The 16,082-nt window shown below is 35.7% G+C and overlaps 1 protein-coding gene across 5 annotated transcripts in view; it reads right to left on the minus strand.

The window, feature by feature from the left end:
- GPD2 (glycerol-3-phosphate dehydrogenase 2) overlaps window positions 1–16,082 on the minus strand; it is a 220,100-nt gene that overhangs the window by 51,417 nt on the left and 152,601 nt on the right. The window lies entirely within an intron of this gene.

A 16,082-nucleotide genomic window follows, 5' to 3' on the forward strand; every position in this document is an offset into this window, starting at 1 on the left:
AAAAGGAAGTATTACTACTTACATACATAAGGTACATAATGAATTCAGTATGTGTCTAGAGTTGGCTAATGCCATTAAAGCACATGCCAAAAGCGCAGACTATAAATCAAAATGAGATTTGTCAAATAAGATCTTAATATGACTCAGGTTCGAAATAAATAAGTAAACCACTAACATTTTGATATGCGATTCGTGAAGAGAGCCAAGCCCAAACTGACACCAGGTTGCAATTGACATCCCTGTGTTCTATCTATAGCTTTGGCTATTCCTCTCTCTCTTCCACCTGGATAAGTACAAAATTAGCATGCACCAGGCATTCTTCACTCCCCTGGGGGTTTGTATCTCTAACGCCATTTTAAAGACTGATATTCTTTCCAAAATGTTGACATAAACCAGTTGGGCAGTTACAGATTTTTTTTTTTTTTTTTTTTTTTTTTTACAGCCCACATTACTGAAGTTTTAAAAGACCTGGATTATTCTTAAAACAGAATTTGGAAAACATTTGACATTAGTTTACTATTTCACTTTCAAATTGAGGAAGATTTAACAAAAGACCAAAAAGGGCAGACCTATAAATAAAAAAGCCAAGCCATAAAAACAGCTATCAAAAATAAATAAATAAATAAATAAATAAATAAATAAATAAATAAGAAAATCTAGTCAGTGGATACTGCAGTTATCCAGGAAGTGTGAGCAAAAAGATGGATATTGTTCAATGTATTATACTTTTTTTTTCCTGTGTCTCTACCCTCTCAGCCTGGGGTCCTTTCCTTCACATCAGCATAAAATCATACCCAAGACTTTCCCATAAATCACTCCGATACATCCCTAGATCCTGAGTTCCCTGCATCAAATGTTGCTTTCATTCACTGCATGCCCACTGCCGGCCGAATTCAAAATAAACTCCTTAGCATGGCATACCCAGTCCTCCACGATCCAGGCCCTTTTTGTGCCTCCACACCTCTACTCACCCTACAGAAGCTCACCCTCTATTCAACTGCTTCCTGCATTCCACATTCCTTCATGCCTTTGGCCACAATGTTCCCTTATACAGCCTCCCCCACCGACTTTACCTGGCTATACTACTCATTCTTAAAGTTCAGCAAATTATTACTTAAGGAAGCTTTTCTAGATCCCCCCCTACACACCCACCTTAGGTATATGCCTCTCGCAGAACTTTTCACGCAGTACTAGAAATCACCATTGGCTTGTCTGTATCCTCTAACAGTCAAAGAGCTTTTTGAGGAAACGAAGCATTTCCTGTAATTCTTGTATCTCTAGTACCTATCATATTACCCATAGACATGGTACTAATATATGATATGCTGAATAGATAGATAAATAAATAAATAAAATTGCTAGTCATATAAAGAATGCAATGAAGAATACTATCCTGTCTAGAAAGATACGAGTCTTAATAACGAATCACATTATTTCAACTTGCCATGCAAGGTATTGCTTCCCTTACAGTCATTGAAAACATCCCAAGACCAAAATGTTAAGGCCAAACTTAAGGAAGAAGAGAGTACAGAAGTAAAGAAAAGAAAACCTTGGAAAGTACTGACACTGATTTTTGGAGTCTACACAGACATGGCAGTAATATGATGCAAGCCTAGATCTACAGTAGGCGCACTTCAGCTCAGAAGTAACATGTTAACATTCAGTCAGCCTCTTCCCAAGAATCATCAGGAAGTTCAGCAGTATTTACATGGAAACCATTTTTTCACATCCTGGGACTTGTCACTAACTTCTCGAGAGCAGAGTTATCCACACCAGGTAAAGATCTAGACCTGAGGCCCTCCTGACAGAATCAGATTCTGCAACGGGTTGAAAGCCTGAGTGGTGAGATGTAGGCTGGGCAAGAAGGCCAGCAATCTGGGAGCGGGAGACTCAAATTCAACTGCTGCTCTCACACCATTCTCCAACATTCCCTCACAAGATATCATAGCTCAGGAGCTGATGGAGGAAAATCAGACTGCTCAGCTCTTATTTCCCTTTAGTAGATTAACCAACCATACCTACAGAGACCGCCGCAATCAATCCAAGTGCTCCTTGGTGCTGCGATAGTACGGAATTTTCTAGAGGACTCCTGGTTCGATCTGGACACAAAGAAAACTGAAAGCAATCACAAACCCATGGAGCGGTCACAAACCTACTGACCAGGAAGGAAGCACTCCTTGCTCGGTGGCTGAAGGACGCAAGCAGAGACTTCCCTTCTTGTGGAGACAGGAGCGATCTGAAGGTCTGGGGACAACTTCAGGTCCCACGTGCTATTAGAGCCCTGCCATCATACACGGACACCTCCCTTCCCAAGTGCTAGAGCCGTCCCTTAGTGTGAGTCCGGAAAACCTTGATGGCGACTTGTTTTAATGTGTGACTCTGTCCAATTCGATACAAAACACATTTCTATATCAAATGCAGGTGGTAGAGGTGGAAATTAGGGAAGATTTTCTTCCTGCAAGCTCTCTACCGCTCAATAGCCTTCTAAGTTCCAATCACTTGGATGGTTATGCTTGGAATTTCTCTGACTTGGTTTCCTCTGGTTTCTGGGCAGCATTGCTCTCTAATATCTGCAGCCAGCAGAATAATTTCAATAAAAGAGCTGATAGGATCTGGTTTTTCCGCTGTTTCTAAAATTTCCAGTTCAGTATCTGTGAAAAATAGTTAAAATGCCAAAATTCAAAGTGAATTAAGAGGGGGAAATAGTCTGGGGTGCCTAGGGGGCTCAGTCAGTTAAGTGTCCAACTTCGGCTCAGGTCATGACCTCACTCTTCATGGGTTCGAGTCCCGCGTCGGGCTCTGTAATGACAGCTCAGAGTCTGGAGCCTGCTTCAGATTCTGTGTCTCCCTCTCTCTCTGCCCCTCCCTCTCTTGCACTCTGTCTCTCTCTCAAAAATAAAACATGAAAAGTTTTTTGTTTTTGTTTTTTTAAAGAGAGGGAAATAGTCTGAAACTTGTAGCTCGAAAAGTACAAATAATGAGGGAAAAGTACCCACTCAAAATCTGCTGCTTGGGGAGCACTAGAGGGGGGGGGGTCAAGCATAGACCCACCCAGCACACAGAGAGCCCCCAATAGCACCTGGATACAGCCACAGGCTTGCTGAACAAAAGACACTTAATAACACAAAGGGGAGGAATGTAGGTAAGTGTTTTCTAAATTAAAATTTGGGGGGTGAATCAATTCTATTCACATTTGGGGAGGGGTAAGGAGAAGGACCAAGGTTACATTAAGCAACAAATGTAGCAAATTAAAAGAATCAAAGCCTAATGAGTGAGGTATTTAATATCATTTAGATATTTATGTGTTTTAAATATCATTCTAAAGTATATATTTCAGTATGTTTATTGATAATTTTTACACGGAGCTTCTTTTAAATAGGGTCTTTTGCTACTGAAAAGAAACCAGACATGACTCAGTGGAGAAATGTTTTTCTCTCTTTATTCATGGTTAAGGATCATGAAGACACTAGTCTTACCAAAAGATGTGATTGAAAAAAGAAACATGATATTGAGGAGGGCACCTTTTGGGATGAGCACTGGGTGTTGTGTGGAAACCAATTTGACAGTAAATTTCATATATTAAAAAATAAAAAAAATAAAAAAAAATAAAAAAAGAAAAAAGAAACATGCAAGTTGAAGATAGAGGGTAAACATAAAAATATACATTAATCTTGCTTTATGTATTTCTAATAACTATTAAGTACTATTACTTACTTTTTACCATACTGTTTGCAGAGGCTGCTGTTGAAAAAGAGAATTTGGGTTTATTTTATTCCTTTAAGGGGGTAGAAATAGTGAATTTCTCCTGAGTTATTCAGATTACTTTTTTCAACAATAATGTATTTGCACCTCTTCTTTTACCAAAACAGATTTGAGGTAGCTCACAGGGTTTTGTATACAGAATATTATCAAGAGAACTTTCTGAAGCCTCTTCTCAGGTATCTTTCAAACTTTGTCTTTTCTGAAGGAAAGTAACCCTGCATGAATCACCAAGTGTGTTCATTATTGTATTTCTCAGGTTAAAATGTAGAAGGATTTAAAACTCCTGAAAAATATGATGAAGTTTTTGGTTTACTGAGAGGCTTTGTGATTACCTATCCCAAGTGAATTGAGAGTTATATATTAATCATCTCTGACATAAAGTACAAAAAACAAAATACATAAAGTACAAGTTATTCGATTTTGTTCTTAATCTGATAGTTGTTCACCTGCTTAATGTGTTTTCATCATTTTTTTCCCAAAGCCTTATTCTTCTGAATGGATAGGAAATTGCATATACTACTTTTCCAATGAATGCAAGGATACCTCTTTGGTTTTGGATAGTAAAGGAACAGTAGTTACAGAGGCTGCATGGGAAGTTAGTTGTGTGTGTGTGTGTGTGTGTGTGTGTGTGTGTGTGTTTAATGTGCAGAGCTAAGTATAAAAAGAAAAGTAGGTGTTGTGTGGTTCATGTTTTCTGTGGGCGGATATAATGATCTAAGGGGTGCTTTACTAATATAGAGTGTGATATGAGTAAGTATTAATAGTAATAATGAAACCCATTTGAAATTCACATTCTAATATAGTGTTCTATTTGGTTCCAGAGAATATAATCTACTAAGGTGTTAGTTTTATTTATAAAAACTATGTACCATTGACTTTTTTTTTTTTTTTTCAGTTTTTCTATATTATGTCACCAGGGCTTGGCTATAGAATTGGCAGTTGAAACTAAACTGTGGGACTTTTTTATTGCAGAGACGTTTTTATTACTGCTATTTCTTGTAAGCTGGACATAAGCTTGGCTTTCCACTACACTAAGAAAGCTGTGTGTGTTGGGTGCAGAACAGCTCCAAAATGGACTTGACTGCTGTTTCTTTCTCTTTCTTTTTCTAAACATTTATGTTGGCAAAGAGTTTGGATCCCCTTGAAAGAATGCTACAAAACACGGTAAGTGGGTAGATCAGTGGGCATCTAGGGGCTCTGCCAACAGCCATGTGAGACATTACACTGTCATGCAATCAAATAGCAGGAAAATCAGTTCCTGAAGACCAATCATTACAGCTTTTTATTTCCTATTTATTTCCCCAAGTGCCAATGACGATTATTTCTTCCCCCCCGCTTCTTTCCAGATGTGATCTATTGGATTGTATTTCTGAAAAATTATTCGAGACAACTGCACTGGACAGTTACTGTAAGCTTCAATATATAGCACACTGAACTATACATTTCTTGGCATATGTTTTACTAATGTCTCTAAAGCAAAAGCAGAAAACCCTCCTAGCTTTTACATCTTAACTGTAAGCTACAAGTAATTAGTTCCGTGCCCAAGCATTTTAAAGTGTCCCATCAATATAAAGAATATAACAGTAAAATTTTACTGAGAAATATATAATTTCATGTTTAGGATCAAACAGTCCCATCTACTTAAAAGACTATAATTAACATGAACATTTAGCCTGACCAAACAGATTGGCATTCAACACAAGCAGATGATATGAACTAGGTTTTAGCGAATTTAAACAAATAGAGCATATTTTACATAATGATAATGATAGCATTTGAGACAGCCTAATTTTAAGCTCTCCATGCAGATGAAACTAATGGATGTGCCATTGTTTTGTGCTGTCCAAGGAAAGGAAATAAGATTTCACTTTTCTTTCACAAAAGAAAAACAACTTGAAAATATGGCTTACTGATGGCTGAGGCCATACTGACGGATGTATTTTGTTCTAAGAGCTAACATGGGTATAAAATTTAATTCCATGAAATGTGGGTCCGAGAAGCATTTTAAATTCATCTTTTCAAAACTTTATGCTTCCTGGGGTCTAGGGCAGAAAAGCTTCAGGATGAGTCTGAAATCTCTTGTCATAGCAGATGGCAGAGAAGTCATCATAGACCACTGACAGCATGTTAAAACAGCTTAGAAGCCAACTTGAGAAGGTGCCCATAGGCCAGAGATAGGGAATCTGGGCATCACTAATCAATTGACACACATTAAACACAGACGTTTTATACAAAATGTGCCTCAAGGTAGGCAAAGAGGTAAGGCAGGGAAATTATAAGTAATAATAATAATAATAATAATAAATAATAATAATAAATGAATAATAATAATAATAATAATAATAATAAATGAAGTTGGAAAGGCAGCTGGAAAAGTACCCTGAACCTCTAATAAGATACTGGTACTGACCTAGGCAATGATGATAATGACCGAATTAAACAACAACAACAACAACAACAACAACAAAAGAAGCAGCAGGAAGACGTGTCATGGAAATTCATACCACTGCTTAAAAAGTATTTTTGACAAAACAATTTGATCCAGCTTCTTTGTAGCTAGTCATCAAAGATGGCTCTCTTCTCCCCAATAAATTATGCTGCTATTACTTTTGTAATGTCCTATCCCTTAAACCTGGGCTGTCCCTGTGATTCACTTTAATAGCAGAGTGTGGTGGAAGCGACACTGTGTGATTTCCAAGGCTAGGTCTGAAGAGTCTTGCATTTATGCGTTGGTCCCTTGGTATGCTCATTGCGGTAAGCCAGTCACCACGGAAGAAGTGTCACTACCCCATGAGAAAGTCCAAGCTAGCCACATGGAAAAGCCACGGTGAGAGAGAGATGCTGGGCCAGCTCTCAGCTGACCAGTCTTCTCAGCCCAGGAGCCAGACGTGTAAGTAAGAAAGCTCTTAGTGCTCCTGCCTCAACGACCATCTCATTGCAACTATATGAGGGATCCCAAGTGGGAAACACCCAGCTGAGTTCCCCATCCTCACAACTGTGAGAGGGTCCATTAACATTTTAAGCCACTAAGTTTGGGTGTTGTTTCTTATGCAGCAACAGATGATTGGAACAAGCCTAACTGCTACCTGTACAGAAAATACAGAAGTACCATTAAATGAAGGAGAAAACAAAGGAATGGAGGGGAAACCTATTAGTTATAAGAGGACTTTCTTTATTGGCGTACGTGAACCTTAACTAGGATTTTGTTTTATGGGTTGATTTTTAAATCAGGAGCCGATTAAAGTTATAAGACTATGGGGAACATGAACGGATAGCAGATATTAAGAAATTAATTTTAAAACATTTTAGATGTGGTTGTATTTTTTTTTAAGTCTTTAACAACGGATTTAAGAGGTGCACGCTTGGGGTTATGAAACAAGTCCTGGAGATGAAATGCTGTACTTACAGTAACATAGTCAATAATGTTATAATCATGTTGCATGTGACAGATGGTGACTACAGTTACCAGTGGTGAGCACTGAATAACGTACAGAATTGTTGAATCAATATGTTGTACACCTGAAACTAATACAACACTGTATATCAATTATACTTCAATATTTTTTTTTTTTTTTACAAAAGGATACGGACTAAAATATTCATGGATGAAAAATATTTGTTCTCTGGAGGGCAGGGGAGAGTATATAAGAGTACAGATGAAGTTTAGCCATGAGTTTGTAAAGGTCCAAACTGGAAGTCCATTTTATCATGCTTATTACTTCTACATTATGTTAGAACTTTCTCTTAATAAAACTGTGTATGCTTTGTTGAACTACTGGGCTGTATTTTTTGTTAAAGTGTGTGACATACTTAACACCTAATGGTAGCTAAAAGAAGCCATAATGTTATCAATCTTCATTTTGGAAAGTTCTTTTTCTTTTCTGTTTCTTCCAAACAAATACACAAAACAAAACAAACTTTCACATCCTCACATATTTAAAATACTGATCCAGATATTTATCAATGATTCCCTTTCCCCCACAAAATAGGAACCATAATATCCCATTCTAGCATACATAACTGAGCTGGGTCAACCAAGATCATTTATGAGAAAAAAAAAATGTTCTGAAAACCATACTCTGCTACACAAATGTAAAACACTGTTGGCCGTGGAAACCATGTGTTGGGCACAATATCTGGCATATATGCAGTGAACTCTCTCAAAACCTGAAATCTCAGAACTCTTTTGTCTTTAATGCATTTGGCCCTAATGCCAGATATAATGTCTGGAAAATCGTAGAAAAATTATATATAAATTATAAGTTATATAACTTATATAACATATATATTATATATATTACATATATAATATATATATATATATATATATATTTTGGATGAACGAGTAAACAGGGAGGAAGAGGGCATGGAGATTTTTGATACATTAGCTTTTGCCATTGATCTTACATCTTTTCTAAAAAAAAAAAAAGCCAACTAAGATACACTTGAAACAAATGTAACGTTGTGTGTCAACAATACTTCCATGTAGAAGACAAAGGGTCAGTTGGGCAACAGAGTGTGGGGCAGATAGCTTACCATGAACCCACCAGAACTATCTGCTCAAACAAGTTATATGCATACATAGCCTATTATTATAAATTTTAGCACTGTTTTCAAGCTTGTATATACAAAGTAGAAAAGGGATGATTACTGTCTCAGTATGCTACACCTGATTAAATCCACTTTTGTGTGCTTTTGATTTTCTTAAAAACTAATTATAAGGGGACGAAAGCTTGGTATTTAATACATGCTGGTCAAGTGAGCAATAAACAATTGCAAACTTTCCTAGGGGCTATTTTGCTCTGTCTCATCATCAGGAAGCTAAAGCATATGTTAGATGTTAGCCTGGGTGGACACAAATGTGCCCTATTTATTCAAGGTTTCCTTTGAAGCCACAATTTATAACTTTTGTTTCTTAGGGGTACATGTCAAACTTCATTTAGCATTGGTTGGTATCCAGATACACTGAATAGCAAAAAGACAGAATTCAGGGGCAAAATAATATGCCTGCTATATGAGCAATGATGCCAGTTTCGTTTATCTAACTCACAGATAACAAGAGGAGAAGTACAATGGAAAAGATGGCAACAGAAAATCAGGATAAAAATTATTTAACCTGTAAGCGTAAACTACATATGCACAAGAAGAAATATGAAATATGTTTTAGATCAATGTCTAAGAGGTGGATAATTGTAGAGTAAGTTCTTTTAAAATGTTGTGCTTTTTAACTCTTAAATTTCAAAGGTTATATACTCACCTGGTGCATATCTATTTGCATAAAATTTTCCTTTCTCCTAAGAATGTTTTGCAAATTTTTTTCTGGAAGAATCTGCAAATTTATATATATATAAATATATATATATATATATATTTATATATATATATTTATATATATAAAAAGAGATATTGGTACAACTGATGCTTCACTTTATGACATGAAAAGTAGAAATTTGGTGAATTTTATGGATATTATAGACTATGGATATTGTAGAATATCCATAAAATCGACCCAAATAAAGCAATATTTAAATAATGTTTTATACTTATGAAGTTATGTTATATTTATTAATTCATTTAGATCTCAAAACACACTGTGAATGAGGTCTTATAAGCCTAAATTCATAGATTTGTAAGGTGGGACTCAAAGCTCAATAAAGTTTGTAAACTTAAGTCATGTACTTACATATTGCTGAGTGTTTCAACTACACTATGACACTTTGGAAAGCAGATTTCAAGTATGACTGCGATTCTTATATTTGTGGGACGAGTTATCATGCCCTTTTCAACATTAGTTTTCTAAGACTCATCCACGTTGTTCAGTTTAGCTGAGTTCATTCACTTCCAATGCTGTTTTACTCCATGATGTGAATACACAGGCTATTTATTCATTGGTCTCTTGATGGATATTTGAATTATTTCCCTTTTGAAATTGTACCCTGTGCTTCAGTGAACTTTTCTGTACATATCTCCCTGTGGACATGTGTCAGAGTCTCTCTGGGGCACACATTTAGTAACAGAATTACTGAATCACAAGGTGTGTGTATGCTTAACTTTATTAGAAGTGTTTGTTTTCCAAAGTGTTTATATCAACTTACATAATACATCATCTTATGCTAAAAGCAAAACTAACCAATAGATTATTTTCAAATACATTTACGTAAGACAAAAAAAGATGACAGAGGATAATAAAAAAAAAAAAAAAGACTTCCAATAATAAAATTCATAATAGCAGTAATTTCTAGGAAAGAGCCAAGAGGATGAAATGGGGTGTATTCACAATTTGTAGTCACAAATAGCCTCAATGTATTGATAATATTCTTGGTTTTAAGGTCACTTGTGGATTCCCGGGTGTGTGTGTGTGTGTGTGTGTGTGTGTGTGTGTGTGTGTGTATACATCTCTCTCTCTCTCTCTCTCTCTCTCTATACATATATATATATATATATTACACATCTATAAGGGTGTGAAAGCTTAGTATATATAGATGTGTATATACATATAGATGTGTACATATACATATATAGATAGAGATGTATATATGTAAACATGTGTATACATATATATATATATACATATATACGTATACATATACACATACGTATATGTGTTAACTATATTCTTTTATATGCATCAATATTTACATAATGTTATACCTCAGTGTGTACAATAATAAGGATCTTAAAAAGAGGTTAGGAGCCTTGAGAATTATTGGCAAATACAACTACTTTACATTTTAAAATAAGTTTATTATATTTTTTTTAAGATGGAAATAAAAATAAAAGCAAGAAATAAGTTTTAATGTATCATGCCAAATTTTGATAATGTTGAGGTTCCCAAGAGAATACTCCCTTTTTGTCAATAGTTTTTAGAACCCTCAATCAAAGTTCACAGAAATTGGACCTTGAGAAATGAAGGAATGGATTTGGTGATGTTTCCTCTTCTGGGGGAATTTTTCCTCGAGCTGATACATCTATCTTGAAAACATTCAAATTAGTCAGTTTTCAAAGACTTAAAATGATGACAAATTACTAACCCAGTGGTTCAAAGAAGAAAAATTAAGTCCAGTATTCCCCAAAGTAAACATCAGCATATAGCCCCAGTAAGTAATTTATTGATAAATTAAATACCTGCAATAGTGTACTTATATATAGAAGTACTTGAATTTACATATTACAGACATTTGGACCATATGTAAAAACAGACATTTATAAGGCATTTGATAACAAAATATCCAAGCAGACGTTCTAATATGTTCTTCTACACCCAGTAGATGGTCTTGTGCGCCCCAGAAGGCTCACACCGTCAACTTTAGAGGTCATCGGAGCAACCCTACAAGGATTATATTAAGGAGCACATAGCCCAAACTCACAGAACAGGACTCTATTTTGTTTGTAAATCCCATTATTTGGTTATTTATTCAACCTATTTCTATTACTCTGAAGAAATTAATGTGTCTGTCAGATTAAAGTTGGTAACACCCAATCGGCTCAACAGCTGTATTTGCAAATAGGGTAAATGAGAATTAAAGGCACCATCTTTAGGTTTGACTTATGTTTCAGGGACTCAAAGGAAAAACAAAAACAAAAGCATAAGACCAAAAAAGAAGAAACAAATCACCTTTGTGTTATTGGGTAATTGATTTTTTTTTTTTTTAAGGTTTCCAAGTAGATAAAATCAACACCTTAAAAGACTTGTCTTTAACCCAGGATTTCTTTTATTTAAGCATACAACTGAGGGTGCCTGCCTAGAGGAGTAATAGTTTGTTCCTAACAAAAGAGTCTGGATTCCACAATATGCCTTTTGCCAGAGGCATCGTTCCCCAAAGCGCACAGCTAACTGCATCTCCTGCTGTACCTGTAACAATTTAATTGTAGAAGTCAGCCTAGTCAAGCATCTCCAGCTCATGACTGGGAGACATGAAATTCATTGTCATTATTGTCCCTGTCATTTTGGATCATTATATCCTGCTGCAGAATTTTCCTCACTTCAGTGCATTTTTACCTCCAGGAGCCAGGGATTATAGCCGAGGTTGGGGTGGGGGCAGGACCGTGAACTACATTTACCTCAGGGGAGCCAGAGATTAAATTGGCTTTGCTCTCTCACGAGCTGAATTCATCTATTTGTATGCTGTTGAGTTTTAGGCTGGAATAAAAATGAATATTCTAGTGAAACCTGGGCTTTAATTCCCCCTTTGAAACATGGATATAACCAACTTTTATTTACATTAGGAAAGCTAATGTAATTTCCTGTAGGTTGCGATTTTCATATGTGCATAAGGAATACTTAAGGGCATCATTGGGTATGAAATAACAGACATCTCTCTCTGTCAGTGCCTTGATGCTCACAAGAAAGAATTTAAAGCCATAATTTTGTTCTCCAGTCTCATCTTATGGAAGCTTAATGGCTGTATTTAATGGTTTTAAATATTTAATGATTTTTTAATTATATCTCATGTTCTGTGCACTGGATTGGATAACTGGAGTCCAACTAGAATGGCAGCAAAGAACATACTCTGGAAACAGATAGACTGAAGTAAAGTTGACAGAGGAAGGCAAAATAAGTTCCTGAAGAAACCGGCACCCCCTCCTGCGCTGATTCCTATCTCATGGCATGCCGAGTTGCTCAAGAGTGTCATGCCTTAAATACTTCTGGCTGACTTAGGAGAGTTGAAGCAGCCACCATACTACCTGGTACCCCCTTCTTAGAGGTAATGACCATGGCCGGCATCAGTCAATGGCTCTCTGGTAGCAGAAGGCAAGAAACAGGTAAGAACCACCAGGATTATGTCTCAGTCATAAAACCAGTGAGTTGACTGTGTGTTTTCTCTAACAGAATAGATGAAGAAAATATAACCTGATCTGTCCCTTCCAATCCCAACTTTCATTTCATATAAATTTCACTGAGAAATTTGACATTTACTTTGCACTGAAAAAGATGGTACTTATTCCTCCATATGGGTGAGTTTGTTTTTCAGCACTTAACAACAAAATATGGCAATGGATCATACCTATGCCAAGCACATAATAACCGCTATAATTACTACATTTGAAAGTATGTGGAATTTATTTTATTACCCGTAATGACTTTTGTGGAGGAATACATTTTGCCTTAATCAAATGCAATGGCCATCACTATTTATTTAGGATGAACTATTCCTACGAATAATTAAGAAAAACTATGTTGATCTTTGTACATTTTGTATGTCAGAGGGAATACCTCAAGGCCCTAACATCTAGCCTTGTAGGAACTTTAAAGACTTTCTCAGCCACTGGTCTAAGGTAATGGCAATGTTTACTGGTTTGACTATATTTTCGTACTGTTATATTTTACTTTTCATTGGTGCCGAAATAACTGTATAATGAATTACTAATAAGAGTGTTTAGTTAGCCTAACTTCTTGTAGCATTGAGAAGTTCAATTTAATTACTTTTGCCACTTTTTCGTAATCAAGATTCTCCCAAGTTGGGAGTTATAAAAATTATTATTTCTGCTCACTTTAAAGTGGTTAATTTTATGTTATGTGAATTGCACTGCAATAAATTATTTTTCAGTAAAAAAGAAAAAAAAATGTTATTTCAAGCAGCCCAAATTTCATTTTGACATTATTTGGGTAACTTATTACATTCTCATACTGGTCAGTTATAAAGAAGATTTTTTTTTTTCTTGTTAAGAAAGTTTTACCTTATAAATTACAATGTATAGACCTCATTTGCAATAGTAAATGTTCCAGTACCTTTTCCTCTCTGAAATACTTTGGTGACAGGATGATAATGTTCCTTTTTGGTCAAGGGGTAGGGCATTCCTTCCTTTCTCTGAGCACACACTTACTACATGTAATGCCCTTACTTATATGCTCCTTTCAGCCTTACTTCCTCATTGATATTTAATTTGCTCATCACACCATTAGGTAAAACAGGAGTTGCTCTGTCAGTGAATACAGTTGTGAAACCATAAAACAATACTTTGTTGCACATTCTTGTTTTGCCTCACCTCAAATACAGGACATAGCTGGACCTGTATTATTTCAGAACAAGGATATAAATATAAATATAAATAATCTCAAATGACTAGAATATAATTATTTTATCCCTTCAAGATTTAAGATTTTTTATAGTCAACTTTCAAATACCAATTTGAAATTATTTTAAATAATAATTTTTATATTTTTCAATAATTCTTGCCGAACTCATAATTTTGCAACCTATAAACAAGGTATGAAATCCAATTTTATTATATTTTATTTTATTTTATTTTATTTTATTTGTTTATTTATTTATTTTGAGAGAGTGACAGAAAGTGCAAGGGAGGGAAAGAGAGAATCCCAAGAAGGCTTCTCAACACAGGGGCTCAATCTCACGAACCATGAGAGCATGACCTGAGCAGAAATCAAGAGCCAGGCACTTAACTGACTGAGCCACCCAGGCGCCCTAAAACCCAATTTTAGATTAAAGAAATTCTTCTCTTGCTTCTAATTAGATGATGTTTCTTCTGCACATGTGACATAAATTTCCCTTGGTTTCTCTATGTAGAATCAATAAGAATCTGTAAAAATCATAACAATATCAAACCAACGAAAAACAGGATGCCACAAATTCAGATGTGACATCCACTTATACTCCTCTCAAGGAGATTCAGATATGCACAGGCTAAAAAGTAAAACTAGTTAGTGTTTGATACATCACATGGTAAAGAAAATGACCAAGTATTTGAGAGGGTTTAGCCAGGAGGGATGGGTAATAAGAGGCAAAGGGCACAAACACTTCCGTGTCAGGATGGGAAGGATGTCATTTGCAGAATGCCTTCTTACTCCTCCTGGACCCAAAACCTCTTTAATATAATCACCCACTAAACTACAATGGATTAGCATTAAGGGTCTGATGCAGAGAAAGCAAATTCACAGTTAAGGTTGTCCTTTAACATGTAGGCTCAACAAGGGCACCAAAAAGTAGTTAAGTGCCCCCCCCCACCCCCCGTGGTGCTTAGATGCTGGAAGGCACTGTAAACTGTGAATTCTCTAGCTTTTAATGTTTGTCTAAGACCCTTAACATTTTTCCAATATTGTTGCTCCTAGGACATTTTCTTGAGTTTGTCCCTGTTGCCCCCTCTGCACATATACATTTTGCATTCATACATGAAGCATGACAGACAGCTAAATTGATTCAGAAATCTAACACTGAGAAGAAGAAAAAAGGTGGGGGTAGGCTTGAGGATATCCTATAATATAAAGTGTAAATATCAAAGTCCCCTGAAAACATACAAACAAAAAGAACAGAAAACAACAACAACAAACATTTCTTCATGCTAAGAGTTCAGATATGTAAGATGAAATACAAAGGTCACATAATGGGGTAAAAAAAAAAAAACAACAACAAAAAAACCCACTGAGCTATAGAGCCCAAGCTGTCTTTTGTGACACAAAATTTCCAAGACTTTTTGAACATGTACAATTATCTGTGTCCAGCTATTTATTTTATAAATAGACATCCATCCCTGGACTATTCTGTGATTCCATACACCCTTTAAAACCATAGTACAATTTCACAAATGGCTTTTCTTGTTTTGTTTTGTGTTGCATTGTGGTCCATCTGGAGACATATTAAGTGGTTAAGTCCTTCAAATAAAAGTGTATAAAATTATATCGTTCACATATACCCATACCCACCCACACACACAAAGAACGAACAAGGAATACATGGCAAATGGATATTAGATAATGTTTCTGTTAGAAAACATTTAACAACAAAAAAATAAGCAATAAAAACTGAGGCTTTGGTTTAACAGATGCAATGTTCATCTACCTCATCACATAAATTATACGTTCAAGAATTGTGTCCTGTGCAAAATACAAACATGTCAATTTCAGCCCAGAGGGCATTTTTCTCTAGGTTTATAACCCCTTGAAAATAGAGGTTTCATCTAGAAAACCTAACAGATATTCAGCTGCTTTCAACATTATAATATATTCATAAGGCTAGTATTCACTGGCAAACGTGGAACAAATTAAATGGCATGAGGGTGCGGCCCAAATTCATAATGATGGAAAATGAACCAAACCAACCATGAGACAAAGTAGAAATCAAAGAAGAAAAGAATACTCAAAAACTGGAAAATGTTAAAATCAAAACACCACGAGTAGTTTTTCAGCTAATATTAGACAAAGTGGTGTGTGTGTGTGTGTGTGTGTGTGTGTGTGTGTGCCCACACGCATATGTGTTTGTATGTTGTAGAAGACCAGCATTAAAATTAACAATGCGAAACTATCTCATTAAGAACATACTGTAAGGGTCATGAGTAAGAGAGAAGTGCCTTGTAAAAAGAAAAAT

The sequence above is a fragment of the Neofelis nebulosa genome, chromosome 2 (genome assembly GCF_028018385.1).
Source record: "Neofelis nebulosa isolate mNeoNeb1 chromosome 2, mNeoNeb1.pri, whole genome shotgun sequence".
Classification (NCBI taxonomy): domain Eukaryota; kingdom Metazoa; phylum Chordata; class Mammalia; order Carnivora; family Felidae; genus Neofelis; species Neofelis nebulosa.